We start from the raw sequence: 24,855 nt of genomic DNA on the forward strand, positions 1-24,855 counted from the left end.
TTAACCTTTCTGATCTCCCCATCCCGGATCCGGGTTCGTGAATACAGACTCAAGCTCATTACCATAACGCAACGTTAACTATTCATGAAAATCGCAAATGAAATGAAATAAATATGCTAGCTCTCAAGCTTAGCCTTTTGTTAACAACACTGTCATCTCAGATTTTCAAAATATGCTTCTCAACCATTGCAAAACAAGCATTTGTGTAACAGTATTGATGGCTAACGTAGCATTTAGCATTAGCATTCAGCTGGCAACATTTACACAAAAAAACAGAAAAGCATTCAAAAAAATCATTTACCTTTGAAGAACTTCAGATGTTTTCAATGAGGAGACTCTCAGATAGCAAATGTTCAGTTTTTCCTGAAAGATTATTTGTTTAGGACAAATCGCTCCGTTTTCTGCGTCACGTTTAGCTATGAAAAAACCCCTGTATCCAGGATTGTGTAAATCTATCAGCAAGCTCATTAGCATAACACAACGTTAACTATTTATGAAAATCGCAAATGAAATGAAATAAATATGCCATCTCTCAAGCTTAGCCTTTTGTAAACAACACTGTCATCTCAGATTTTCAAAATATGCTTCTCAACCATAGGAAAACAATAATTTGTGTAAAAGTAGCTAGCTAGAGTTAGCATTTCGCGTTAGCATTTAGCGTTAGCATTAGCGTTAGCATCCAGCACGCAACATTAACAAAAACATAAAAGCCTTCCAATAAAATCATTTACCTTTGAAGAACTTCTGATGTTTTCAATGAGGATACTCTCAGTTAGATAGCAGATGCTCAGTTTTTCCAAAAAGATTCCTTGTGTATTAGAAATAGCTCCGTTTTATACATCACATTTGGCTACCAAAAAAAATCCATAAATTCAGTCCTCAAAACGCAAACTTTTTTCCAAATTAACTCCATAATATCGACTGAAAACATGGCAAACGTTGTTTAGAATCAATCATCAAGGTGTTTTTCACATATCTCTTCATTGATACATCGTTCTTGGACACATGCTTTCTCCCCTGAATCAAATGGTAAAGTAGAAGCAGCTGGCAATTGCGCACCGAATTCGACGCAGGACACCAGGCGGACACTTGGAAAATGTAGTCTCTTATGGTCAATCTTCCAATGATATGCCTACAAATACGTCACAATGCTGCTAAGACCTTGGGCGAACGACAGAAAGTGTAGGCTCATTCGTTGCGCAATCACAGCCATATAAGGAGAGAATGGAAAACAGAGCTTCAGAAATTCTGCTAATTCCTGGGTGATGCATCATCTTGGTTTCGCCTGTAGAATGAGTTCTGGGGCACTTACAGACAAAGTCTTTGCAGATTCTGAAACTTCAGAGTGTTTTCTTTCCAAAACTGTCAAGAATATGCATAGTCGAGCATCTTTTCGTGACAAAATATCGCGCTTAAAACGGGAACGTTTTTTATCCAAAAATGAAATAGCGCCCCTAGAGCTCTAACAGGTTAATGACGTTTACGAATACAGTTGCGGACAAGGCGAAAAAAAAGCAATACATTTTGTTTTACTATATTATATCACGGACCGACTATTTTCCCATCAAGCAACACGGTATAAATTATATATGCATTGAATTTGTTTTCTAAATGTCCGTCTACATAATCACATTCATCGCAATAAACTGAAGTGTTTTAATATGCCTAAATACAATTTGGCAGAATACCTCACTTCACATTCTCACTGCAACAAAAAAAAAACCTGCAGAAATGTCTGTGGAATGGATCTGCATCTTGGAACAACAGAATCCATCTTATTGACTGATTTTATCAGGAAATAAGTGGACCAGGGACATGTCTGTGGCGTGGTAATGGTTGACCAGGGAAATGTCTGTGGAATGGTAATGATTGACCAGGGAAATGTCTGTGGCATGGTAATGATTGACCAGGGAAATGTCTGTGTTATGGTAATGGTTGACCAGGGAAATGTCTGTTGTCATGGAAATGGTTGACCAGGGAAATGTCTGTGACATGGTAATGGTTGACATTTACTGTGGTCTTAAATGACAAACTGTCCTATAAATGATTTAATAATCTAGCAAATAAAAGACCTCAATCCAGATTACGTCATGAGGGCACAAAATGATCCATTCACAAGTAGGCCTTTTCCTTGACATTATCAGGACATGACAGGCATAATCACCAGTGCTACAATAACATATCGCACTCATCCGGGTTATCAGAAGACCAAAATGTATCTCTGAGGCCTTAGTTGACTTATAAACAGACCCCAGTCTGATAAGTAAAAAAAATGGAAATAGTCTCAAATCTCCTTCTCAACACGAAACTCAATAGAACTCCGAATTTAACACATTCCTAGCTTATTTTTAACATCAAGATCAGGGGAGAGCGCGAACTCAGTCCCCCACTACCAGAAATTATGCAATCGAGATTTCCACATTTGAGAAATTCGCAGGGGTCAGCACAGCCGGAGTGCAATGGCTGAGCCTCGCCCTGGGTGAACCGCCTTCGTGATCACGGTGTCTCCCTTGCCAGGTAAGTATGAGTTGTACACGTTGGTAGAGGAGCACTCCTTCCAGGACAAAGGTGTTTGACTCACGGTTACCACTTCTACTACTGATAATACCACATCATATTGAACAGGGTTTAACCTGTTAGAGCTCTAGGGGCGCTATTTCATTTTTGGATAAAAAACGTTCCCGTTTTAAGCGCGATATTTTGTCACGAAAAGATGCTCGACTATGCATATTCTTGACAGTTTTGGAAAGAAAACACTCTGAAGTTTCAGAATCTGCAAAGATTTTGTCTGTAAGTGCCCCAGAACTCATTCTACAGGCGAAACCAAGATGATGCATCACCCAGGAATTAGCAGAATATCTGAAGCTCTGTTTTCCATTCTCTCCTTATATGGCTGTGATTGCGCAACGAATGAGCCTACACTTTCTGTCGTTCGCCCAAGGTTTTAGCAGCATTGTGACGTATTTGTAGGCATATCATTGCAAGATTAACCATAAGAGACTACATTTTCCAAGTGTCCGCCTGGTGTCCTGCGTTGAATTCGGTGCGCAATTGCCAGCTGCTTCTACTTTACCATTTGATTCAGGGGAGAAAGCATGTGTCCAAGAACGATGTATCAATGAAGAGATATGTGAAAAACACCTTGATGATTGATTCTAAACAACGTTTGCCATGTTTTCAGTCGATATTATGGAGTTAATTTGGAAAAAAGTTCGCGTTTTGAGGACTGAATTTTCTGATTTTTTTTGGTAGCCAAATGTGATGTATAAAACGGAGCTATTTCTAATACACAAGGAATCTTTTTGGAAAAACTGAGCATCTGCTATCTAACTGAGAGTATCCTCATTGAAAACATCAGAAGTTCTTCAAAGGTAAATGATTTTATTTGAAGGCTTTTATGTTTTTGTTAATGTTGCGTGCTGGATGCTAACGCTAATGCTAACGCTAAATGCTAACGCGAAATGCTAACGCTAGCTAGCTACTTTTACACAAATGATTGTTTTCCTATGGTTGAGAAGCATATTTTGAAAATCTGAGATGACAGTGTTGTTTACAAAAGGCTAAGCTTGAGAGATGGCATATTTATTTCATTTCATTTGCGATTTTCATAAATAGTTAACGTTGTGTTATGCTAATGAGCTTGCTGATAGATTTACACAATCCTGGATACAGGGGTTTTTTCATAGCTAAACGTGACGCAGAAAACAGAGCGATTTGTCCTAAACAAATAATCTTTCAGGAAAAACTGAACATTTGCTATCTGAGAGTCTCCTCATTGAAAACATCTGAAGTTCTTCAAAGGTAAATGATTTTATTTGAATGCTTTTCTGTTTTTTTGTGTAAATGTTGCCAGCTGAATGCTAATGCTAAATGCTACGTTAGCCATCAATACTGTTACACAAATGCTTGTTTTGCAATGGTTGAGAAGCATATTTTGAAAATCTGAGATGACAGTGTTGTTAACAAAAGGCTAAGCTTGAGAGCTAGCATATTTATTTCATTTCATTTGCGATTTTCATGAATAGTTAACGTTGCGTTATGGTAATGAGCTTGAGTCTGTATTCACGATCCCGGATCCGGGATGGGGAGATCAGAAAGGTTAATGACGTTTACGAATACAGTTGCGGACAAGGCGAAAAAAAAGCAATACATTTTGTTTTACTATATTATATCACGGACCGACTATTTTCCCATCAAGCAACACGGTATAAATTATATATGCATTGAATTTGTTTTCTAAATGTCCGTCTACATAATCACATTCATCGCAATAAACTGAAGTGTTTTAATATGCCTAAATACAATTTGGCAGAATACCTCACTTCACATTCTCACTGCAACAAAAAAAAAACCTGCAGAAATGTCTGTGGAATGGATCTGCATCTTGGAACAACAGAATCCATCTTATTGACTGATTTTATCAGGAAATAAGTGGACCAGGGACATGTCTGTGGCGTGGTAATGGTTGACCAGGGAAATGTCTGTGGAATGGTAATGATTGACCAGGGAAATGTCTGTGGCATGGTAATGATTGACCAGGGAAATGTCTGTGTTATGGTAATGGTTGACCAGGGAAATGTCTGTTGTCATGGAAATGGTTGACCAGGGAAATGTCTGTGGCATGGTAATGGTTGACATTTACTGTGGTCTTAAATGACAAACTGTCCTATAAATGATTTAATAATCTAGCAAATAAAAGACCTCAATCCAGATTACGTCATGAGGGCACAAAATGATCCATTCACAAGTAGGCCTTTTCCTTGACATTATCAGGACATGACAGGCATAATCACCAGTGCTACAATAACATATCGCACTCATCCGGGTTATCAGAAGACCAAAATGTATCTCTGAGGCCTTAGTTGACTTATAAACAGACCCCAGTCATTCATCTGATAAGTAAAAAAAATGGAAATAGTCTCAAATCTCCTTCTCAACACGAAACTCAATAGAACTCCGAATTTAACACATTCCTAGCTTATTTTTAACATCAAGATCAGGGGAGAGCGCGAACGCAGTCCCCCACTACCAGAAATTATGCAATCGAGATTTCCACATTTGAGAAATTCGCAGGGGTCAGCACAGCCGGAGTGCAATGGCTGAGCCTCGCCCTGGGTGAACCGCCTTCGTGATCACGGTGTCTCCCTTGCCAGGTAAGTATGAGTTGTACACGTTGGTAGAGGAGCACTCCTTCCAGGACAAAGGTGTTTGACTCACGGTTACCACTTCTACTACTGATAATACCACATCATATTGAACAGGGTTTAATGACGTTTACGAATACAGTTGCGGACAAGGCGAAAAAAAAGCAATACATTTTGTTTTACTATATTATATCACGGACCGACTATTTTCCCATCAAGCAACACGGTATAAATTATATATGCATTGAATTTGTTTTCTAAATGTCCGTCTACATAATCACATTCTTCGCAATAAACTGAAGTGTTTTAATATGCCTAAATACATTTTGGCAGAATACCTCACTTCACATTCTCACTGCAACAAAAAAAAAACCTGCAGAAATGTCTGTGGAATGGATCTGCATCTTGGAACAACAGAATCCATCTTATTGACTGATTTTATCAGGAAATAAGTGGATCAGGGACATGTCTGTGGCGTGGTAATAGTTGACCAGGGAAATGTCTGTGGAATGGTAATGATTGACCAGGGAAATGTCTGTGGCATAGTAATGATTGACCAGGGAAATGTCTGTGTTATGGTAATGGTTGACCAGGGAAATGTCTGTTGTCATGGAAATGGTTGACCAGGGAAATGTCTGTGGCATGGTAATGGTTGACCAGGGCAATGACTGTGGCATGGTAATGGTTGACATTTACTGTGGTCTTAAATGACAAACTGTCCTATAAATGATTTAATAATCTAGCAAATAAAAGACCTCAATCCAGATTATGTCATGAGGGCACAAAATGATCCATTCACAAGTAGGCCTTTTCCTTGACATTATCAGGACATGACAGGCATAATCACCAGTGCTACAATAACATATCGCACTCATCCGGGTTATCAGAAGACCAAAATGTATCTCTGAGGCCTTAGTTGACTTATAAACAGACCCCAGTCATTCATCTGATAAGTAAAAAAAATGGAAATAGTCTCAAATCTCCTTCTCAACACGAAACTCAATAGAACTCCGAATTTAACACATTCCTAGCTTATTTTTAACATCAAGATCAGGGGAGAGCTTACGCAATCGAGATTTCCACATTTGAGAAATTCGCAGGGGTCAGCACAGCCGGAGTGCAATGGCTGAGCCTCGCCCTGGGTGAACCGCCTTCGTGATCACAGTGTCTCCCTTGCCAGGTAAGTATGAGTTGTACACGTTGGTAGAGGAGCACTCCTTCCAGGACAAAGGTGTTTGACTCACGGTTACCACTTCTACTACTGATAATACCACATCATATTGAACAGGGTTTAATGACGTTTACGAATACAGTTGCGGACAAGGCGAAAAAAAAGCAATACATTTTGTTTTACTATATTATATCACGGACCGACTATTTTCCCATCAAGCAACACGGTATAAATTATATATGCATTGAATTTGTTTTCTAAATGTCCGTCTACATAATCACATTCATCGCAATAAACTGAAGTGTTTTAATATGCCTAAATACAATTTGGCAGAATACCTCACTTCACATTCTCACTGCAACAAAAAAAAAACCTGCAGAAATGTCTGTGGAATGGATCTGCATCTTGGAACAACAGAATCCATCTTATTGACTGATTTTATCAGGAAATAAGTGGACCAGGGACATGTCTGTGGCGTGGTAATGGTTGACCAGGGAAATGTCTGTGGAATGGTAATGATTGACCAGGGAAATGTCTGTGGCATGGTAATGATTGACCAGGGAAATGTCTGTGTTATGGTAATGGTTTACCAGGGAAATGTCTGTTGTCATGGAAATGGTTGACCAGGGAAATGTCTGTGGCACGGTAATGGTTGACATTTACTGTGGTCTTAAATGACAAACTGTCCTATAAATGATTTAATAATCTAGCAAATAAAAGACCTCAATCCAGATTACGTCATGAGGGCACAAAATGATCCATTCACAAGTAGGCCTTTTCCTTGACATTATCAGGACATGACAGGCATAATCACCAGTGCTACAATAACATATCGCACTCATCCGGGTTATCAGAAGACCAAAATGTATCTCTGAGGCCTTAGTTGACTTATAAACAGACCCCAGTCATTCATCTGATAAGTAAAAAAAATGGAAATAGTCTCAAATCTCCTTCTCAACACGAAACTCAATAGAACTCCGAATATAACACATTCCTAGCTTATTTTTAACATCAAGATCAGGGGAGAGCGCGAACGCAGTCCCCCACTACCAGAAATTATGCAATCGAGATTTCCACATTTGAGAAATTCGCAGGGGTCAGCACAGCGATAGTGCAATGGCTGAGCCTCGCCCTGGATGAACCGCCTTCGTGATCACGGTGTCTCCCTTGCCAGGTAAGTATGAGTTGTACACGTTGGTAGAGGAGCACTCCTTCCAGGACAAAGGTGTTTGACTCACGGTTACCACTTCTACTACTGATAATACCACATCATATTGAACAGGGTTTAATGACGTTTACGAATACAGTTGCGGACAAGGCGAAAAAAAAGCAATACATTTTGTTTTACTATATTATATCACGGACCGACTATTTTCCCATCAAGCAACACGGTATAAATTATATATGCATTGAATTTGTTTTCTAAATGTCCGTCTACATAATCACATTCATTGGTGAACAACTGTAGCCTAATATATTTGTGGTGGTGTCTTCCGGGTTATCAGAAGACCAAAATGTATCTCTGAGGCCTTAGTTGACTTATAAACAGACCCCAGTCATTCATCTGATAATTTAAAAAAAATGGAAATAGTGACAAATCTCCTTCTCAACACGAAACTCAATAGAAACTCAATAGAACTCCGAATTTAACACATTCCTAGCTTATTTTTAACATCAAGGTCAGGGGAGAGCGCGAACGCAGTCCCCCACTACCAGAAATAATGCAATCGAGATTTCCACATTTGAGAAATTCGCAGGGGTCAGCACAGCCGGAGTGCAATGGCTGAGCCTCGCCCTGGGTGAACCGCCTTCGTGATCACGGTGCCTCCCTTGCCAGGTAAGTATGAGTTGTACACGTTGGTAGAGGAGCACTCCTTCCAGGACAAAGGTGTTTGACTCACGGTTACCACTTCTACTACTGATAATACCACATCATATTGAACAGGGTTTAATGACGTTTACGAATACAGTTGCGGACAAGGCGAAAAAAAAGCAATACATTTTGTTTTACTATATTATATCACGGACCGACTATTTTCCCATCAAGCAACACGGTATAAATTATATATGCATTGAATTTGTTTTCTAAATGTCCGTCTACATAATCACATTCATCGCAATAAACTGAAGTGTTTTAATATGCCTAAATACAATTTGGCAGAATACCTCACTTCACATTCTCACTGCAACAAAAAAAAAACCTGCAGAAATGTCTGTGGAATGGATCTGCATCTTGGAACAACAGAATCCATCTTATTGACTGATTTTATCAGGAAATAAGTGGACCAGGGACATGTCTGTGGCGTGGTAATGGTTGACCAGGGAAATGTCTGTGGAATGGTAATGATTGACCAGGGAAATGTCTGTGGCATGGTAATGATTGACCAGGGAAATGTCTGTGTTATGGTAATGGTTGACCAGGGAAATGTCTGTTGTCATGGAAATGGTTGACCAGGGAAATGTCTGTGGCACGGTAATGGTTGACATTTACTGTGGTCTTAAATGACAAACTGTCCTATAAATGATTTAATAATCTAGCAAATAAAAGACCTCAATCCAGATTACGTCATGAGGGCACAAAATGATCCATTCACAAGTAGGCCTTTTCCTTGACATTATCAGGACATGACAGGCATAATCACCAGTGCTACAATAACATATCGCACTCATCCGGGTTATCAGAAGACCAAAATGTATCTCTGAGGCCTTAGTTGACTTATAAACAGACCCCAGTCATTCATCTGATAAGTAAAAAAAATGGAAATAGTCTCAAATCTCCTTCTCAACACGAAACTCAATAGAACTCCGAATTTAACACATTCCTAGCTTATTTTTAACATCAAGATCAGGGGAGAGCGCGAACGCAGTCCCCCACTACCAGAAATTATGCAATCGAGATTTCCACATTTGAGAAATTCGCAGGGGTCAGCACAGCCGGAGTGCAATGGCTGAGCCTCGCCCTGGGTGAACCGCCTTCGTGATCACGGTGTCTCCCTTGCCAGGTAAGTATGAGTTGTACACGTTGGTAGAGGAGCACTCCTTCCAGGACAAAGGTGTTTGACTCACGGTTACCACTTCTACTACTGATAATACCACATCATATTGAACAGGGTTTAATGACGTTTACGAATACAGTTGCGGACAAGGCGAAAAAAAAGCAATACATTTTGTTTTACTATATTATATCACGGACCGACTATTTTCCCATCAAGCAACACGGTATAAATTATATATGCATTGAATTTGTTTTCTAAATGTCCGTCTACATAATCACATTCATCGCAATAAACTGAAGTGTTTTAATATGCCTAAATACAATTTGGCAGAATACCTCACTTCACATTCTCACTGCAACAAAAAAAAAACCTGCAGAAATGTCTGTGGAATGGATCTGCATCTTGGAACAACAGAATCCATCTTATTGACTGATTTTATCAGGAAATAAGTGGACCAGGGACATGTCTGTGGCGTGGTAATGGTTGACCAGGGAAATGTCTGTGGAATGGTAATGATTGACCAGGGAAATGTCTGTGGCATGGTAATGATTGACCAGGGAAATGTCTGTGTTATGGTAATGGTTGACCAGGGAAATGTCTGTTGTCATGGAAATGGTTGACCAGGGAAATGTCTGTGGCACGGTAATGGTTGACATTTACTGTGGTCTTAAATGACAAACTGTCCTATAAATGATTTAATAATCTAGCAAATAAAAGACCTCAATCCAGATTACGTCATGAGGGCACAAAATGATCCATTCACAAGTAGGCCTTTTCCTTGACATTATCAGGACATGACAGGCATAATCACCAGTGCTACAATAACATATCGCACTCATCCGGGTTATCAGAAGACCAAAATGTATCTCTGAGGCCTTAGTTGACTTATAAACAGACCCCAGTCATTCATCTGATAAGTAAAAAAAATGGAAATAGTCTCAAATCTCCTTCTCAACACGAAACTCAATAGAACTCCGAATTTAACACATTCCTAGCTTATTTTTAACATCAAGATCAGGGGAGAGCTCCCCCACTACAGAAATTATGCAATCGAGATTTCCACATTTGAGAAATTCGCAGGGGTCAGCACAGCCGGAGTGCAATGGCTGAGCCTCGCCCTGGGTGAACCGCCTTCGTGATCACGGTGTCTCCCTTGCCAGGTAAGTATGAGTTGTACACGTTGGTAGAGGAGCACTCCTTCCAGGACAAAGGTGTTTGACTCACGGTTACCACTTCTACTACTGATAATACCACATCATATTGAACAGGGTTTAATGACGTTTACGAATACAGTTGCGGACAAGGCGAAAAAAAAGCAATACATTTTGTTTTACTATATTATATCACGGACCGACTATTTTCCCATCAAGCAACACGGTATAAATTATATATGCATTGAATTTGTTTTCTAAATGTCCGTCTACATAATCACATTCATCGCAATAAACTGAAGTGTTTTAATATGCCTAAATACAATTTGGCAGAATACCTCACTTCACATTCTCACTGCAACAAAAAAAAAACCTGCAGAAATGTCTGTGGAATGGATCTGCATCTTGGAACAACAGAATCCATCTTATTGACTGATTTTATCAGGAAATAAGTGGACCAGGGACATGTCTGTGGCGTGGTAATGGTTGACCAGGGAAATGTCTGTGGAATGGTAATGATTGACCAGGGAAATGTCTGTGGCATGGTAATGATTGACCAGGGAAATGTCTGTGTTATGGTAATGGTTGACCAGGGAAATGTCTGTTGTCATGGAAATGGTTGACCAGGGAAATGTCTGTGGCACGGTAATGGTTGACATTTACTGTGGTCTTAAATGACAAACTGTCCTATAAATGATTTAATAATCTAGCAAATAAAAGACCTCAATCCAGATTACGTCATGAGGGCACAAAATGATCCATTCACAAGTAGGCCTTTTCCTTGACATTATCAGGACATGACAGGCATAATCACCAGTGCTACAATAAAATATCGCACACATCCGGGTTATCAGAAGACCAAAATGTATCTCTGAGGCCTTAGTTGACTTATAAACAGACCCCAGTCATTCATCTGATAAGTAAAAAAAATGGAAATAGTCTCAAATCTCCTTCTCAACACGAAACTCAATAGAACTCCGAATTTAACACATTCCTAGCTTATTTTTAACATCAAGATCAGGGGAGAGCGCGAACGCAGTCCCCCACTACCAGAAATTATGCAATCGAGATTTCCACATTTGGGAAATTCGCAGGGGTCAGCACAGCCGGAGTGCAATGGCTGAGCCTCGCCCTGGGTGAACCGCCTTCGTGATCACGGTGTCTCCCTTGCCAGGTAAGTATGAGTTGTACACGTTGGTAGAGGAGCACTCCTTCCAGGACAAAGGTGTTTGACTCACGGTTACCACTTCTACTACTGATAATACCACATCATATTGAACAGGGTTTAATGACGTTTACGAATACAGTTGCAGACAAGGCGAAAAAAAAGCAATACATTTTGTTTTACTATATTATATCACGGACCGACTATTTTCCCATCAAGCAACACGGTATAAATTATATATGCATTGAATTTGTTTTCTAAATGTCCGTCTACATAATCACATTCATTGGTGAACAACTGTAGCCTAATATATTTGTGGTGTTGTCTTCCGGGTTATCAGAAGACCAAAATGTATCTCTGAGGCCTTAGTTGACTTATAAACAGACCCCAGTCATTCATCTGATAAGTAAAAAAAAATGGAAATAGTCTCAAATCTCCTTCTCAACACGAAACTCAATAGAACTCCGAATTTAACACATTCCTAGCTTATTTTTAACATCAAGATCAGGGGAGAGCGCGAACGCAGTCCCCCACTACCAGAAATTATGCAATCGAGATTTCCACATTTGAGAAATTCGCAGGGGTCAGCACAGCCGGAGTGCAATGGCTGAGCCTCGCCCTGGGTGAACCGCCTTCGTGATCACGGTGTCTCCCTTGCCAGGTAAGTATGAGTTGTACACGTTGGTAGAGGAGCACTCCTTCCAGGACAAAGGTGTTTGACTCACGGTTACCACTTCTACTACTGATAATACCACATCATATTGAACAGGGTTTAATGACGTTTACGAATACAGTTGCGGACAAGGCGAAAAAAAAGCAATACATTTTGTTTTACTATATTATATCACGGACCGACTATTTTCCCATCAAGCAACACGGTATAAATTATATATGCATTGAATTTGTTTTCTAAATGTCCGTCTACATAATCACATTCATCGCAATAAACTGAAGTGTTTTAATATGCCTAAATACAATTTGGCAGAATACCTCACTTCACATTCTCACTGCAACAAAAAAAAAACCTGCAGAAATGTCTGTGGAATGGATCTGCATCTTGGAACAACAGAATCCATCTTATTGACTGATTTTATCAGGAAATAAGTGGACCAGGGACATGTCTGTGGCGTGGTAATGGTTGACCAGGGAAATGTCTGTGGAATGGTAATGATTGACCAGGGAAATGTCTGTGGCATGGTAATGATTGACCAGGGAAATGTCTGTGTTATGGTAATGGTTGACCAGGGAAATGTCTGTTGTCATGGAAATGGTTGACCAGGGAAATGTCTGTGGCACGGTAATGGTTGACATTTACTGTGGTCTTAAATGACAAACTGTCCTATAAATGATTTAATAATCTAGCAAATAAAAGACCTCAATCCAGATTACGTCATGAGGGCACAAAATGATCCATTCACAAGTAGGCCTTTTCCTTGACATTATCAGGACATGACAGGCATAATCACCAGTGCTACAATAACATATCGCACACATCCGGGTTATCAGAAGACCAAAATGTATCTCTGAGGCCTTAGTTGACTTATAAACAGACCCCAGTCATTCATCTGATAAGTAAAAAAAATGGAAATAGTCTCAAATCTCCTTCTCAACACGAAACTCAATAGAACTCCGAATTTAACACATTCCTAGCTTATTTTTAACATCAAGATCAGGGGAGAGCGCGAACGCAGTCCCCCACTACCAGAAATTATGCAATCGAGATTTCCACATTTGGGAAATTCGCAGGGGTCAGCACAGCCGGAGTGCAATGGCTGAGCCTCGCCCTGGGTGAACCGCCTTCGTGATCACGGTGTCTCCCTTGCCAGGTAAGTATGAGTTGTACACGTTGGTAGAGGAGCACTCCTTCCAGGACAAAGGTGTTTGACTCACGGTTACCACTTCTACTACTGATAATACCACATCATATTGAACAGGGTTTAATGACGTTTACGAATACAGTTGCAGACAAGGCGAAAAAAAAGCAATACATTTTGTTTTACTATATTATATCACGGACCGACTATTTTCCCATCAAGCAACACGGTATAAATTATATATGCATTGAATTTGTTTTCTAAATGTCCGTCTACATAATCACATTCATTGGTGAACAACTGTAGCCTAATATATTTGTGGTGTTGTCTTCCGGGTTATCAGAAGACCAAAATGTATCTCTGAGGCCTTAGTTGACTTATAAACAGACCCCAGTCATTCATCTGATAAGTAAAAAAAAATGGAAATAGTCTCAAATCTCCTTCTCAACACAAAACTCAATAGAACTCCGAATTTAACACATTCCTAGCTTATTTTTAACATCAAGATCAGGGGAGAGCGCGAACGCAGTCCCCCACTACCAGAAATTATGCAATCGAGATTTCCACATTTGAGAAATTCGCAGGGGTCAGCACAGCCGGAGTGCAATGGCTGAGCCTCGCCCTGGGTGAACCGCCTTCGTGATCACGGTGTCTCCCTTGCCAGGTAAGTATGAGTTGTACACGTTGGTAGAGGAGCACTCCTTCCAGGACAAAGGTGTTTGACTCACGGTTACCACTTCTACTACTGATAATACCACATCATATTGAACAGGGTTTAATGACGTTTACGAATACAGTTGCGGACAAGGCGAAAAAAAAGCAATACATTTTGTTTTACTATATTATATCACGGACCGACTATTTTCCCATCAAGCAACACGGTATAAATTATATATGCATTGAATTTGTTTTCTAAATGTCCGTCTACATAATCACATTCATCGCAATAAACTGAAGTGTTTTAATATGCCTAAATACAATTTGGCAGAATACCTCACTTCACATTCTCACTGCAACAAAAAAAAAACCTGCAGAAATGTCTGTGGAATGGATCTGCATCTTGGAACAACAGAATCCATCTTATTGACTGATTTTATCAGGAAATAAGTGGACCAGGGACATGTCTGTGGCGTGGTAATGGTTGACCAGGGAAATGTCTGTGGAATGGTAATGATTGACCAGGGAAATGTCTGTGGCATGGTAATGATTGACCAGGGAAATGTCTGTGTTATGGTAATGGTTGACCAGGGAAATGTCTGTTGTCATGGAAATGGTTGACCAGGGAAATGTCTGTGGCATGGTAATGGTTGACATTTACTGTGGTCTTAAATGACAAACTGTCCTATAAATGATTTAATAATCTAGCAAATAAAAGACCTCAATCCAGATTACGTCATGAGGGCACAAAATGATCCATTCACAAGTAGGCCTTTTCCTTGACATTATCAGGACATGACAGGCATAATCACCAGTGCTACAATAACATATCGCACACATCCGGGTTATCAGAAGACCAAAATGTATCTCTGAGGCCTTAGTTGACTTATAAACAGACCCCAGTCATTCATCTGATAAGTAAAAAAAAATGGAAATAGTCTCAAATCTCCTTCTCAACACGAAACTCAATAGAACTCCGAATTTAACACATTCCTAGCTTATTTTTAACATCAAGATCAGGGGAGAGCGCGAACGCAGTACCCCCACTACCAGAAATTATGCAATCGAGATTTCCACATTTGAGAAATTCGCAGGGGTCAGCACAGCCGGAGTGCAATGGCTGAGCCTCGCCCTGGGTGAACCGCCTTCGTGATCACGGTGTCTCCCTTGCCAGGTAAGTATGAGTTGTACACGTTGGTAGAGGAGCACTCCTTCCAGGACAAAGGTGTTTGACTCACGGTTACCACTTCTACTACTGATAATACCACATCATATTGAACAGGGTTTAATGACGTTTACGAATACAGTTGCGGACAAGGCGAAAAAAAAGCAATACATTTTGTTTTACTATATTATATCACGGACCGACTATTTTCCCATCAAGCAACACGGTATAAATTATATATGCATTGAATTTGTTTTCTAAATGTCCGTCTACATAATCACATTCATCGCAATAAACTGAAGTGTTTTAATATGCCTAAATACAATTTGGCAGAATACCTCACTTCACATTCTCACTGCAACAAAAAAAAAACCTGCAGAAATGTCTGTGGAATGGATCTGCATCTTGGAACAACAGAATCCATCTTATTGACTGATTTTATCAGGAAATAAGTGGACCAGGGACATGTCTGTGGCGTGGTAATGGTTGACCAGGGAAATGTCTGTGGAATGGTAATGATTGACCAGGGAAATGTCTGTGGCATGGTAATGATTGACCAGGGAAATGTCTGTGTTATGGTAATGGTTGACCAGGGAAATGTCTGTTGTCATGGAAATGGTTGACCAGGGAAATGTCTGTGGCAATGACTGTGGCATGGTAATGGTTGACATTTACTGTGGTCTTAAATGACAAACTGTCCTATAAATGATTTAATAATCTAGCAAATAAAAGACCTCAATCCAGATTACGTCATGAGGGCACAAAATGATCCATTCACAAGTAGGCCTTTTCCTTGACATTATCAGGACATGACAGGCATAATCACCAGTGCTACAATAACATATCGCACACATCCGGGTTATCAGAAGACCAAAATGTATCTCTGAGGCCTTAGTTGACTTATAAACAGACCCCAGTCATTCATCTGATAAGTAAAAAAAAATGGAAATAGTCTCAAATCTCCTTCTCAACACGAAACTCAATAGAACTCCGAATTTAACACATTCCTAGCTTATTTTTAACATCAAGATCAGGGGAGAGCGCGAACGCAGTCCCCCACTACCAGAAATTATGCAATCGAGATTTCCACATTTGAGAAATTCGCAGGGGTCAGCACAGCCGGAGTGCAATGGCTGAGCCTCGCCCTGGGTGAACCGCCTTCGTGATCACGGTGTCTCCCTTGCCAGGTAAGTATGAGTTGTACACGTTGGTAGAGGAGCACTCCTTCCAGGACAAAGGTGTTTGACTCACGGTTACCACTTCTACTACTGATAATACCACATCATATTGAACAGGGTTTAATGACGTTTACGAATACAGTTGCGGACAAGGCGAAAAAAAAGCAATACATTTTGTTTTACTATATTATATCACGGACCGACTATTTTCCCATCAAGCAACACGGTATAAATTATATATGCATTGAATTTGTTTTCTAAATGTCCGTCTACATAATCACATTCATCGCAATAAACTGAAGTGTTTTAATATGCCTAAATACAATTTGGCAGAATACCTCACTTCACATTCTCACTGCAACAAAAAAAAAACCTGCAGAAATGTCTGTGGAATGGATCTGCATCTTGGAACAACAGAATCCATCTTATTGACTGATTTTATCAGGAAATAAGTGGACCAGGGACATGTCTGTGGCGTGGTAATGGTTGACCAGGGAAATGTCTGTGGAATGGTAATGATTGACCAGGGAAATGTCTGTGGCATGGTAATGATTGACCAGGGAAATGTCTGTGTTATGGTAATGGTTGACCAGGGAAATGTCTGTTGTCATGGAAATGGTTGACCAGGGAAATGTCTGTGGCATGGTAATGGTTGACATTTACTGTGGTCTTAAATGACAAACTGTCCTATAAATGATTTAATAATCTAGCAAATAAAAGACCTCAATCCAGATTACGTCATGAGGGCACAAAATGATCCATTCACAAGTAGGCCTTTTCCTTGACATTATCAGGACATGACAGGCATAATCACCAGTGCTACAATAACATATCGCACACATCCGGGTTATCAGAAGACCAAAATGTATCTCTGAGGCCTTAGTTGACTTATAAACAGACCCCAGTCATTCATCTGATAAGTAAAAAAAAATGGAAATAGTCTCAAATCTCCTTCTCAACACGAAACTCAATAGAACTCCGAATTTAACACATTCCTAGCTTATTTTTAACATCAAGATCAGGGGAGAGCGCGAACGCAGTCCCCCACTACCAGAAATTATGCAATCGAGATTTCCACATTTGAGAAATTCGCAGGGGTCAGCACAGCCGGAGTGCAATGGCTGAGCCTCGCCCTGGGTGAACCGCCTTCGTGATCACGGTGTCTCCCTTGCCAGGTAAGTATGAGTTGTACACGTTGGTAGAGGAGCACTCCTTCCAGGACAAAGGTGTTTGACTCACGGTTACCACTTCTACTACTGATAATACCACATCATATTGAACAGGGTTTAATGACGTTTACGAATACAGTTGCGGACAAGGCGAAAAAAAAGCAATACATTTTGTTTTACTATATTATATCACGGACCGACTATTTTCCCATCAAGCAACACGGTATAAATTATATATGCATTGAATTTGTTTTCTAAATGTCCGTCTACATAATCACATTCATCGCAATAAACTGAAGTGTTTTAATATGCCTAAATACAATTTGGCAGAATACCTCACTTCACATTCTCACTGCAACAAAAAAAAAACCTGCAGAAATGTCTGTGGAATGGATCTGCATCTTGGAACAACAGAATCCATCTTATTGACTGATTTTATCAGGAAATAAGTGGACCAGGGACATGTCTGTGGCGTGGTAATGGTTGACCAGGGAAATGTCTGTGGAATGGTAATGATTGACCAGGGAAATGTCTGTGGCATGGTAATGATTGACCAGGGAAATGTCTGTGTTATGGTAATGGTTGACCAGGGAAATGTCTGTTGTCATGGAAATGGTTGACCAGGGAAATGTCTGTGGCATGGTAATGGTTGACATTTACTGTGGTCTTAAATGACAAACTGTCCTATAAATGATTTAATAATCTAGCAAATAAAAGACCTCAATCCAGATTACGTCATGAGGGCACAAAATGATCCATTCACAAGTAGGCCTTTTCCTTGACATTATCAGGACATGACAGGCATAATCACCAGTGCTACAATAACATATCGCACACATCCGGGTTATCAGAAGACCAAAATGTATCTCTGAGGCCTTAGTTGACTTATAAACAGACCCCAGTCATTCATCTGATAAGTAAAAAAAAATGGAAATAGTCTCAAATCTCCTTCTCAACACGAAACTCAATAGAACTCCGAATTTAACACATTCCTAGCTTATTTTTAACATCAAGATCAGGGGAGAGCGCGAACGCAGTCCCCCACTACCAGAAATTATGCAATCGAGATTTCCACATTTGAGAAATTCGCAGGGGTCAGCACAGCCGGAGTGCAATGGCTGAGCCTCGCCCTGGGTGAACCGCCTTCGTGATCACGGTGTCTCCCTTGCCAGGTAAGTATGAGTTGTACACGTTGGTAGAGGAGCACTCCTTCCAGGACAAAGGTGTTTGACTCACGGTTACCACTTCTACTACTGATAATACCACATCATATTGAACAGGGTTTAATGACGTTTACGAATACAGTTGCGGACAAGGCGAAAAAAAAGCAATACATTTTGTTTTACTATATTATATCACGGACCGACTATTTTCCCATCAAGCAACACGGTATAAATTATATATGCATTGAATTTGTTTTCTAAATGTCCGTCTACATAATCACATTCATCGCAATAAACTGAAGTGTTTTAATATGCCTAAATACAATTTGGCAGAATACCTCACTTCACATTCTCACTGCAACAAAAAAAAAACCTGCAGAAATGTCTGTGGAATGGATCTGCATCTTGGAACAACAGAATCCATCTTATTGACTGATTTTATCAGGAAATAAGTGGACCAGGGACATGTCTGTGGCGTGGTAATGGTTGACCAGGGAAATGTCTGTGGAATGGTAATGATTGACCAGGGAAATGTCTGTGGCATGGTAATGATTGACCAGGGAAATGTCTGTGTTATGGTAATGGTTGACCAGGGAAATGTCTGTTGTCATGGAAATGGTTGACCAGGGAAATGTCTGTGGCATGGTAATGGTTGACATTTACTGTGGTCTTAAATGACAAACTGTCCTATAAATGATTTAATAATCTAGCAAATAAAAGACCTCAATCCAGATTACGTCATGAGGGCACAAAATGATCCATTCACAAGTAGGCCTTTTCCTTGACATTATCAGGACATGACAGGCATAATCACCAGTGCTACAATAACATATCGCACACATCCGGGTTATCAGAAGACCAAAATGTATCTCTGAGGCCTTAGTTGACTTATAAACAGACCCCAGTCATTCATCTGATAAGTAAAAAAAAATGGAAATAGTCTCAAATCTCCTTCTCAACACGAAACTCAATAGAACTCCGAATTTAACACATTCCTAGCTTATTTTTAACATCAAGATCAGGGGAGAGCGCGAACGCAGTCCCCCACTACCAGAAATTATGCAATCGAGATTTCCACATTTGAGAAATTCGCAGGGGTCAGCACAGCCGGAGTGCAATGGCTGAGCCTCGCCCTGGGTGAACCGCCTTCGTGATCACGGTGTCTCCCTTGCCAGGTAAGTATGAGTTGTACACGTTGGTAGAGGAGCACTCCTTCCAGGACAAAGGTGTTTGACTCACGGTTACCACTTCTACTACTGATAATACCACATCATATTGAACAGGGTTTAATGACGTTTACGAATACAGTTGCGGACAAGGCGAAAAAAAAGCAATACATTTTGTTTTACTATATTATATCACGGACCGACTATTTTCCCATCAAGCAACACGGTATAAATTATATATGCATTGAATTTGTTTTCTAAATGTCCGTCTACATAATCACATTCATCGCAATAAACTGAAGTGTTTTAATATGCCTAAATACAATTTGGCAGAATACCTCACTTCACATTCTCACTGCAACAAAAAAAAAACCTGCAGAAATGTCTGTGGAATGGATCTGCATCTTGGAACAACAGAATCCATCTTATTGACTGATTTTATCAGGAAATAAGTGGACCAGGGACATGTCTGTGGCGTGGTAATGGTTGACCAGGGAAATGTCTGTGGAATGGTAATGATTGACCAGGGAAATGTCTGTGGCATGGTAATGATTGACCAGGGAAATGTCTGTGTTATGGTAATGGTTGACCAGGGAAATGTCTGTTGTCATGGAAATGGTTGACCAGGGAAATGTCTGTGGCATGGTAATGGTTGACATTTACTGTGGTCTTAAATGACAAACTGTCCTATAAATGATTTAATAATCTAGCAAATAAAAGACCTCAATCCAGATTACGTCATGAGGGCACAAAATGATCCATTCACAAGTAGGCCTTTTCCTTGACATTATCAGGACATGACAGGCATAATCACCAGTGCTACAATAACATATCGCACACATCCGGGTTATCAGAAGACCAAAATGTATCTCTGAGGCCTTAGTTGACTTATAAACAGACCCCAGTCATTCATCTGATAAGTAAAAAAAAATGGAAATAGTCTCAAATCTCCTTCTCAACACGAAACTCAATAGAACTCCGAATTTAACACATTCCTAGCTTATTTTTAACATCAAGATCAGGGGAGAGCGCGAACGCAGTCCCCCACTACCAGAAATTATGCAATCGAGATTTCCACATTTGAGAAATTCGCAGGGGTCAGCACAGCCGGAGTGCAATGGCTGAGCCTCGCCCTGGGTGAACCGCCTTCGTGATCACGGTGTCTCCCTTGCCAGGTAAGTATGAGTTGTACACGTTGGTAGAGGAGCACTCCTTCCAGGACAAAGGTGTTTGACTCACGGTTACCACTTCTACTACTGATAATACCACATCATATTGAACAGGGTTTAATGACGTTTACGAATACAGTTGCGGACAAGGCGAAAAAAAAGCAATACATTTTGTTTTACTATATTATATCACGGACCGACTATTTTCCCATCAAGCAACACGGTATAAATTATATATGCATTGAATTTGTTTTCTAAATGTCCGTCTACATAATCACATTCATCGCAATAAACTGAAGTGTTTTAATATGCCTAAATACAATTTGGCAGAATACCTCACTTCACATTCTCACTGCAACAAAAAAAAAACCTGCAGAAATGTCTGTGGAATGGATCTGCATCTTGGAACAACAGAATCCATCTTATTGACTGATTTTATCAGGAAATAAGTGGACCAGGGACATGTCTGTGGCGTGGTAATGGTTGACCAGGGAAATGTCTGTGGAATGGTAATGATTGACCAGGGAAATGTCTGTGGCATGGTAATGATTGACCAGGGAAATGTCTGTGTTATGGTAATGGTTGACCAGGGAAATGTCTGTTGTCATGGAAATGGTTGACCAGGGAAATGTCTGTGGCATGGTAATGGTTGACATTTACTGTGGTCTTAAATGACAAACTGTCCTATAAATGATTTAATAATCTAGCAAATAAAAGACCTCAATCCAGATTACGTCATGAGGGCACAAAATGATCCATTCACAAGTAGGCCTTTTCCTTGACATTATCAGGACATGACAGGCATAATCACCAGTGCTACAATAACATATCGCACACATCCGGGTTATCAGAAGACCAAAATGTATCTCTGAGGCCTTAGTTGACTTATAAACAGACCCCAGTCATTCATCTGATAAGTAAAAAAAAATGGAAATAGTCTCAAATCTCCTTCTCAACACGAAACTCAATAGAACTCCGAATTTAACACATTCCTAGCTTATTTTTAACATCAAGATCAGGGGAGAGCGCGAACGCAGTCCCCCACTACCAGAAATTATGCAATCGAGATTTCCACATTTGAGAAATTCGCAGGGGTCAGCACAGCCGGAGTGCAATGGCTGAGCCTCGCCCTGGGTGAACCGCCTTCGTGATCACGGTGTCTCCCTTGCCAGGTAAGTATGAGTTGTACACGTTGGTAGAGGAGCACTCCTTCCAGGACAAAGGTGTTTGACTCACGGTTACCACTTCTACTACTGATAATACCACATCATATTGAACAGGGTTTAATGACGTTTACGAATACAGTTGCGGACAAGGCGAAAAAAAAGCAATACATTTTGTTTTACTATATTATATCACGGACCGACTATTTTCCCATCAAGCAACACGGTATAAATTATATATGCATTGAATTTGTTTTCTAAATGTCCGTCTACATAATCACATTCATCGCAATAAACTGAAGTGTTTTAATATGCCTAAATACAATTTGGCAGAATACCTCACTTCACATTCTCACTGCAACAAAAAAAAAACCTGCAGAAATGTCTGTGGAATGGATCTGCATCTTGGAACAACAGAATCCATCTTATTGACTGATTTTATCAGGAAATAAGTGGACCAGGGACATGTCTGTGGCGTGGTAATGGTTGACCAGGGAAATGTCTGTGGAATGGTAATGATTGACCAGGGAAATGTCTGTGGCATGGTAATGATTGACCAGGGAAATGTCTGTGTTATGGTAATGGTTGACCAGGGAAATGTCTGTTGTCATGGAAATGGTTGACCAGGGAAATGTCTGTGGCATGGTAATGGTTGACATTTACTGTGGTCTTAAATGACAAACTGTCCTATAAATGATTTAATAATCTAGCAAATAAAAGACCTCAATCCAGATTACGTCATGAGGGCACAAAATGATCCATTCACAAGTAGGCCTTTTCCTTGACATTATCAGGACATGACAGGCATAATCACCAGTGCTACAATAACATATCGCACACATCCGGGTTATCAGAAGACCAAAATGTATCTCTGAGGCCTTAGTTGACTTATAAACAGACCCCAGTCATTCATCTGATAAGTAAAAAAAAATGGAAATAGTCTCAAATCTCCTTCTCAACACGAAACTCAATAGAACTCCGAATTTAACACATTCCTAGCTTATTTTTAACATCAAGATCAGGGGAGAGCGCGAACGCAGTCCCCCACTACCAGAAATTATGCAATCGAGATTTCCACATTTGAGAAATTCGCAGGGGTCAGCACAGCCGGAGTGCAATGGCTGAGCCTCGCCCTGGGTGAACCGCCTTCGTGATCACGGTGTCTCCCTTGCCAGGTAAGTATGAGTTGTACACGTTGGTAGAGGAGCACTCCTTCCAGGACAAAGGTGTTTGACTCACGGTTACCACTTCTACTACTGATAATACCACATCATATTGAACAGGGTTTAATGACGTTTACGAATACAGTTGCGGACAAGGCGAAAAAAAAGCAATACATTTTGTTTTACTATATTATATCACGGACCGACTATTTTCCCATCAAGCAACACGGTATAAATTATATATGCATTGAATTTGTTTTCTAAATGTCCGTCTACATAATCACATTCATCGCAATAAACTGAAGTGTTTTAATATGCCTAAATACAATTTGGCAGAATACCTCACTTCACATTCTCACTGCAACAAAAAAAAAACCTGCAGAAATGTCTGTGGAATGGATCTGCATCTTGGAACAACAGAATCCATCTTATTGACTGATTTTATCAGGAAATAAGTGGACCAGGGACATGTCTGTGGCGTGGTAATGGTTGACCAGGGAAATGTCTGTGGAATGGTAATGATTGACCAGGGAAATGTCTGTGGCATGGTAATGATTGACCAGGGAAATGTCTGTGTTATGGTAATGGTTGACCAGGGAAATGTCTGTTGTCATGGAAATGGTTGACCAGGGAAATGTCTGTGGCATGGTAATGGTTGACATTTACTGTGGTCTTAAATGACAAACTGTCCTATAAATGATTTAATAATCTAGCAAATAAAAGACCTCAATCCAGATTACGTCATGAGGGCACAAAATGATCCATTCACAAGTAGGCCTTTTCCTTGACATTATCAGGACATGACAGGCATAATCACCAGTGCTACAATAACATATCGCACACATCCGGGTTATCAGAAGACCAAAATGTATCTCTGAGGCCTTAGTTGACTTATAAACAGACCCCAGTCATTCATCTGATAAGTAAAAAAAAATGGAAATAGTCTCAAATCTCCTTCTCAACACGAAACTCAATAGAACTCCGAATTTAACACATTCCTAGCTTATTTTTAACATCAAGATCAGGGGAGAGCGCGAACGCAGTCCCCCACTACCAGAAATTATGCAATCGAGATTTCCACATTTGAGAAATTCGCAGGGGTCAGCACAGCCGGAGTGCAATGGCTGAGCCTCGCCCTGGGTGAACCGCCTTCGTGATCACGGTGTCTCCCTTGCCAGGTAAGTATGAGTTGTACACGTTGGTAGAGGAGCACTCCTTCCAGGACAAAGGTGTTTGACTCACGGTTACCACTTCTACTACTGATAATACCACATCATATTGAACAGGGTTTAATGACGTTTACGAATACAGTTGCGGACAAGGCGAAAAAAAAGCAATACATTTTGTTTTACTATATTATATCACGGACCGACTATTTTCCCATCAAGCAACACGGTATAAATTATATATGCATTGAATTT

The 24,855-nt window shown here is 40.2% G+C and overlaps 18 non-coding genes and 2 pseudogenes across 18 annotated transcripts; all 20 read right to left on the reverse strand.

Moving 5' to 3' along the window:
* Nucleotides 1-2,361: 2,361 nt before the first annotated feature.
* LOC139395843 (U1 spliceosomal RNA) lies at nucleotides 2,362-2,525 on the reverse strand. Its single transcript, XR_011630634.1, has one exon. It is a non-coding gene; the product is annotated as a U1 spliceosomal RNA (small nuclear RNA).
* A 2,472-nt stretch (nucleotides 2,526-4,997) lies between these two features.
* LOC139395828 (U1 spliceosomal RNA) lies at nucleotides 4,998-5,161 on the reverse strand. Its single transcript, XR_011630619.1, has one exon. It is a non-coding gene; the product is annotated as a U1 spliceosomal RNA (small nuclear RNA).
* Nucleotides 5,162-6,200: 1,039 nt separating this feature from the next.
* On the reverse strand, nucleotides 6,201-6,332 carry LOC139395796 (U1 spliceosomal RNA; annotated as a pseudogene).
* Nucleotides 6,333-7,333: 1,001 nt separating this feature from the next.
* On the reverse strand, nucleotides 7,334-7,497 carry LOC139395786 (U1 spliceosomal RNA). Its single transcript, XR_011630585.1, has one exon. It is a non-coding gene; the product is annotated as a U1 spliceosomal RNA (small nuclear RNA).
* A 499-nt stretch (nucleotides 7,498-7,996) lies between these two features.
* LOC139395841 (U1 spliceosomal RNA) lies at nucleotides 7,997-8,160 on the reverse strand. Its single transcript, XR_011630632.1, has one exon. It is a non-coding gene; the product is annotated as a U1 spliceosomal RNA (small nuclear RNA).
* Nucleotides 8,161-9,161: 1,001 nt separating this feature from the next.
* On the reverse strand, nucleotides 9,162-9,325 carry LOC139395839 (U1 spliceosomal RNA). Its single transcript, XR_011630630.1, has one exon. It is a non-coding gene; the product is annotated as a U1 spliceosomal RNA (small nuclear RNA).
* Nucleotides 9,326-10,326: 1,001 nt separating this feature from the next.
* LOC139395791 (U1 spliceosomal RNA) lies at nucleotides 10,327-10,479 on the reverse strand (annotated as a pseudogene).
* A 1,001-nt stretch (nucleotides 10,480-11,480) lies between these two features.
* Nucleotides 11,481-11,644, reverse strand: LOC139395784 (U1 spliceosomal RNA). The gene has a single exon (XR_011630583.1). It is a non-coding gene; the product is annotated as a U1 spliceosomal RNA (small nuclear RNA).
* A 488-nt stretch (nucleotides 11,645-12,132) lies between these two features.
* On the reverse strand, nucleotides 12,133-12,296 carry LOC139395790 (U1 spliceosomal RNA). Its single transcript, XR_011630587.1, has one exon. It is a non-coding gene; the product is annotated as a U1 spliceosomal RNA (small nuclear RNA).
* A 1,001-nt stretch (nucleotides 12,297-13,297) lies between these two features.
* On the reverse strand, nucleotides 13,298-13,461 carry LOC139395806 (U1 spliceosomal RNA). The gene has a single exon (XR_011630597.1). It is a non-coding gene; the product is annotated as a U1 spliceosomal RNA (small nuclear RNA).
* A 488-nt stretch (nucleotides 13,462-13,949) lies between these two features.
* On the reverse strand, nucleotides 13,950-14,113 carry LOC139395797 (U1 spliceosomal RNA). The gene has a single exon (XR_011630588.1). It is a non-coding gene; the product is annotated as a U1 spliceosomal RNA (small nuclear RNA).
* A 1,002-nt stretch (nucleotides 14,114-15,115) lies between these two features.
* Nucleotides 15,116-15,280, reverse strand: LOC139395817 (U1 spliceosomal RNA). The gene has a single exon (XR_011630608.1). It is a non-coding gene; the product is annotated as a U1 spliceosomal RNA (small nuclear RNA).
* Nucleotides 15,281-16,294: 1,014 nt separating this feature from the next.
* On the reverse strand, nucleotides 16,295-16,458 carry LOC139395798 (U1 spliceosomal RNA). The gene has a single exon (XR_011630589.1). It is a non-coding gene; the product is annotated as a U1 spliceosomal RNA (small nuclear RNA).
* A 1,002-nt stretch (nucleotides 16,459-17,460) lies between these two features.
* LOC139395799 (U1 spliceosomal RNA) lies at nucleotides 17,461-17,624 on the reverse strand. Its single transcript, XR_011630590.1, has one exon. It is a non-coding gene; the product is annotated as a U1 spliceosomal RNA (small nuclear RNA).
* Nucleotides 17,625-18,626: 1,002 nt separating this feature from the next.
* Nucleotides 18,627-18,790, reverse strand: LOC139395800 (U1 spliceosomal RNA). Its single transcript, XR_011630591.1, has one exon. It is a non-coding gene; the product is annotated as a U1 spliceosomal RNA (small nuclear RNA).
* A 1,002-nt stretch (nucleotides 18,791-19,792) lies between these two features.
* Nucleotides 19,793-19,956, reverse strand: LOC139395801 (U1 spliceosomal RNA). The gene has a single exon (XR_011630592.1). It is a non-coding gene; the product is annotated as a U1 spliceosomal RNA (small nuclear RNA).
* A 1,002-nt stretch (nucleotides 19,957-20,958) lies between these two features.
* Nucleotides 20,959-21,122, reverse strand: LOC139395802 (U1 spliceosomal RNA). Its single transcript, XR_011630593.1, has one exon. It is a non-coding gene; the product is annotated as a U1 spliceosomal RNA (small nuclear RNA).
* A 1,002-nt stretch (nucleotides 21,123-22,124) lies between these two features.
* On the reverse strand, nucleotides 22,125-22,288 carry LOC139395803 (U1 spliceosomal RNA). The gene has a single exon (XR_011630594.1). It is a non-coding gene; the product is annotated as a U1 spliceosomal RNA (small nuclear RNA).
* A 1,002-nt stretch (nucleotides 22,289-23,290) lies between these two features.
* LOC139395804 (U1 spliceosomal RNA) lies at nucleotides 23,291-23,454 on the reverse strand. Its single transcript, XR_011630595.1, has one exon. It is a non-coding gene; the product is annotated as a U1 spliceosomal RNA (small nuclear RNA).
* Nucleotides 23,455-24,456: 1,002 nt separating this feature from the next.
* LOC139395805 (U1 spliceosomal RNA) lies at nucleotides 24,457-24,620 on the reverse strand. Its single transcript, XR_011630596.1, has one exon. It is a non-coding gene; the product is annotated as a U1 spliceosomal RNA (small nuclear RNA).
* Nucleotides 24,621-24,855: the final 235 nt, after the last annotated feature.

This window comes from Oncorhynchus clarkii, unplaced genomic scaffold, assembly GCF_045791955.1.
Source record: "Oncorhynchus clarkii lewisi isolate Uvic-CL-2024 unplaced genomic scaffold, UVic_Ocla_1.0 unplaced_contig_4922_pilon_pilon, whole genome shotgun sequence".
NCBI classification, from domain to species: domain Eukaryota; kingdom Metazoa; phylum Chordata; class Actinopteri; order Salmoniformes; family Salmonidae; genus Oncorhynchus; species Oncorhynchus clarkii.